This window comes from Mytilus galloprovincialis, chromosome 10 (assembly GCF_965363235.1).
Source record: "Mytilus galloprovincialis chromosome 10, xbMytGall1.hap1.1, whole genome shotgun sequence".
NCBI lineage: Eukaryota > Metazoa > Mollusca > Bivalvia > Mytilida > Mytilidae > Mytilus > Mytilus galloprovincialis.
In genome coordinates, this window is record NC_134847.1 from 68,539,379 (window position 1) to 68,543,904 (window position 4,526).

Genomic DNA, 4,526 nt, shown 5'->3' on the forward strand with positions numbered 1-4,526 from the left:
TCTTGGTTCGCGATTGCTGATATGAAATTATCGGTATGAAATTTTAAACATGTTGATTCAACGTCAATGTTTGACATTTTGGAACTTTTTTCAGAAAATAGACAATATGCTTTCTTTCATCGATCAGTGTAAACAATTTGATCCTGATTCCTATCATAGCAAAATTGCTATTTTTAAGGTGTTTTGGTCAATACAACATAGATTGGACTTGAAATATTATTATAAAAACTCAAAATAGGCGAATGATAGGAGATTGGTCGGTAGTCCCTTTACTAAATAGAGTCAAAATACTTGGCGTTGGTTTCCGATTCCAGTAAGTTCTTTTGTATTCACACCTGGATGTTGAAGCGCATACAGCCTTCCTCTTTTTGTTACTTATCTTCCTTTCTTTAATACGTATTGATAAAGCTTTCGAGTTGTGTGTATTTCTTTTGACAGTTGTTGATGTAGATGACACTGATGCAACGACCTTTTCTTTTGGTTCTTTTATTATCTGGTCAGAGCTCCGTTTTCGTTTAAGCGATGCTGAAACCACTGAACTTTTTAACGACGCTTTCGATACCATTTTCTCGCGTTTGTTAGTTAATGGTTGTGGGCTCATACGCAATTCCTTGTTGTTGTTAACCTTATTTATATTGCCTTTTAATTTTCATCTAGCAGATTGTCGGGTAACTCTTGATTCCATTAAAACGGAAGTTGTGATCAGTTTTTATTGCTTCCGTCAAAAGTCAAAACCGTAAATCTTAGATGAAAACGTTATTCCTTCTCATTGAAATACAAGTTAATCTAAAAAATAAAATTATTCACATTATCTTTACTATTTGTTCAATTTATTGTTATTACATTATTACTAACTAAGAACTTTTTTACTGAGTGTGATTTCTTATTGCAGGTGATGCATGCATATCCGTAATTGTTTTAATAGAAATTCTGCTTAATCTTAAATAGAGAAATACAGACTATTCCTATGATCAGATATGAAAACGTCTTCTATTAAATTTCCATGACCATGACAGGAAATGGTCAAAAATGGTTAATTGCATATTGTTCATGAATGAATTAAAAATAACGTAGAGTAAGATAGAAGAAACCACTCCAAAGAAGTTCAACCTATCCCAAGCAAGTAAAATTGCAGCTGTTCAAGTGCTAACACTTTTTGGTCATACAGGTTTTTATTTTGTTTGTTTTTTGTTTTTTTTTTAACTATTTCGGTTTGTATAAACTTTCATATATTTGACTTTGAAAGTTCCTGTTAAAGCTTAATCCAGTAAAAGCGCTTCGGACGCATGAAATATATAAAGGTTTTTTTCAGTCTTTTGAATAAGGTTTAACAAAAGACATATGCAATGCCATTTTTACAAACTCGGAGAGAACTTAAAGGAATAGCTGCAACTGACAAACTTCTACTAAACGCTATATATATACCTTATGTATATACATCGGACATAGAAATTACCTTAATTGTCCTAATGAGAATCGAAATAATTGATGCAAGCTATACTTTATTGTAGTTTAAACCTGGGTAGGCATTATATACGTATTCGCTCGGGCAAAAATAATTACGAATGTAATGCATATCCATGTTAAAACTACAATTAAATATAGCTTGCATCAAATATTTCTTAAATAAACTTCTGTCAAAGTTTCGTACATATCCATGAATGTTTCACAAAGTTATTGATTCCTTGAAAACGTTAACCTCAGACTACGCCTGGATGTTAAACGTAAAAAGAAACTAAGAAACAGAAGTCATCTGTGATAACAGAAAAATGAAAATAAATAATTATACAATTTTGCTCTGGATACTGTATTTAAGTCATTTACCGGCTTCTGTCCAAATTTCATGAAATGGCATGTCCGTTTGACAAAGTAATTGATGTCTAAAAAATCAAATCAACAGCAGACTGAACCGAAATGTTGACACCGCCGACTATACGCCAACGATTGAATCTAAGATCGCTATGTCATGCATTTGCTGGCTCGTCAAAATAATGAACAAAGGAACTCCAAAAATAAAGCATCAATGAATTCTCATTTCGAATATTGAATACTTCGACATGACACAAAAAAAAACTTCGATAGGACACAAAAAGTGCTTTGATGATTTAGAACCACTTACTTCAGAAGTATTTATTTTAAATCATGTATGACTGATTGTTGCTTTAAAATCTTATCTGCCCAGGCATAAAATTTATGACAATAAAGACATGTACTAAATAAGAATATTTAATATGCTGTACTGTAATTTCGTTGTGCTATTATATAACCATATCAGAACCTAATTGTTAAAACACAAATACTTAATATCAAGACCTACCTTCGTATTTCAAGTATTGTTTACATGTGTTCCTACAGTAAGTATGATCATGTGATATGTGTATGTTAAACTTATAATTTTGTGTCATGTGTAATCCACATAAATCAATGAATTCAATACTTTAAATATTGATTTTTGACGTGTTAGTTTGTCGTTGTTAAAAGAGGGTGTCAATACAAACATATACTAGACTTTAAAAGTATTTTTTATATGAAACGTGATTCTAGCGTATTCCTTTCTATGATGAGTTTACATAAGTGTTCATATATATATTGACAACAACGTTGACTTATTGTTTGAGTTTTTTATTTTTCCATCTACCATATTCTCCCTTACTTAAGTTTCCTATATGTCTTACGAATGGTCAATGAAAAACAATATCAAACATTAATTTCCAGATGGTAACCTGTCACCGGTGTTATTTTCACTGCTTTTAAATAATTTTAACGAATGCATCTCCTTATCATGCAATGGGTTATTATGTCGTGTTTTTGTGTGTGTGATGATACAAAGTGAAATTAACTAGAAACTTTAAATCAATTTTTCAAAGATATACAGAGCTGTTTTTTTTCCAAAATCAATTATTTTTGGTGTCGAACAATCAATCATTTGTTTACCTACTAAACCTGAGTAGACTGAGATGCATGCTTCAGTCAGGTATAAGGAGATATAACAGAAGTACCGCTCAGGTATAAGGAGATATAACAGCAGTACCGCTCAGGTATAAGGAGATATAACAGCAGTACCGCTCAGGTATAAGGAGATATAACAGCAGTACCGCTCAGGTATAAGGAGATATAACAGCAGTACCGCTCAGGTATAAGGAGATATAACAGCAGTACCGCTCTGATATTTTAGCGGAAATTCAGATTGTATTGTAAAATTGAGAATGGAAATGGGGAATGTGTCAAAGAGACAACAACCCGACCAAATAAAAAACAACAGCAGAGGGTCACCAACAGGTCTTAAATGTAGCGAGAAATTCCAACACCCGGAGGCGTCCTTCAGCTGGCCCCTAAACAAATATATACTAGTCCAGTGATAATGAACGCCATACTAATTTCCAAATTGTACACAAGAAACTAAAATTAAAATAATACAAGACTAACAAAGGACAGAGGCTCCTGACTTGGGACAGGCGCAAAAATGATGCGGGGTTAAACATGTTTGTGAGATCTCAACCCTCCCCCTATACCTCTAACCAATGTAGAAAAGTAAACGCATAACAATACGCACATTAAAATTCAGTTCAAGAGAAGTCCGAGTCTGATGTCAGAAGATGTAACCAAAGAAAATAAACAAAATGACAATAATACATAAATAACAACAGACTACTAGCAGTTAACTGACATGCCAGCTCCAGACTTCAATTAAACTGACTGAAAGATTATGATTACATCATATGAACATCAGGCACAATCCTTCCCGTTAGGGGTTTAGTATCATACCATCATAACATATATGAGAAGAACATAACCCGTGTCATACCAACAACTGTTTTTAGAATAAATGTGTTTAATTCCGATGCAAAGACCTTATCAGTGACTCAATATTAACGCCAAAATATGCAATCTTTAATGACTTGACAACAGTATCGTAATTATATCCCTTCTTAAGAAGTCTATTCAAATGTTTTGTAAGTTTCTGAGGTGAATACTGACACCTTTGTGCTTTATAAAGAATATTTCCATAAAATATTGGATGTGAAATACCTGAACGTATTCGAAGTCTGCATGTTGAGCTATATTTACGAATGATGTCTTTATACCGATGATAAAATTTAGTAAATGTTTTGACTAGTTTGTGATATCGAAAACCCTGGTGTAATAATTTTTCAGTAATACATAAATTTCTCTCGTTAAAATCTAAAACATTGTTACATACACGAGCGAATCGTACAAGTTGAGATATATAAACACCGTAAGTTGGTGACAAGGGAAGTTCACCATCTAAAAACGGATAATTAACGTTATTTATTTTCTTGCAGCATTAAAATGGGTTCATAAGAATTCATTATATAAAGATATCATTACATATAGCGGGGATGAAAAAATGTTTAATATTAATTTTGGTAGGTACTAAAGACAATCCTTGTGTTAGACTAGCAATGGTAACTGTAGATTTCTTTTTCTTTTCAAATATCGGGGTTAAGGTGGCAAATTGTCACCGGTGATGCCTTCACTGCTTTTAAATCATTTGAACTAATTTA

General features: G+C 32.5%; 1 long non-coding RNA gene across 1 annotated transcript; it reads right to left on the reverse strand.

The window, feature by feature from the left end:
- Positions 1-202: 202 nt before the first annotated feature.
- LOC143048222 (uncharacterized) lies at positions 203-2,406 on the reverse strand. Its single transcript, XR_012969768.1, has 2 exons — positions 2,318-2,406; positions 203-786 (listed from the first exon to the last, which is right to left on the reverse strand). It is a non-coding gene; the product is annotated as an uncharacterized LOC143048222 (long non-coding RNA).
- Positions 2,407-4,526: the final 2,120 nt, after the last annotated feature.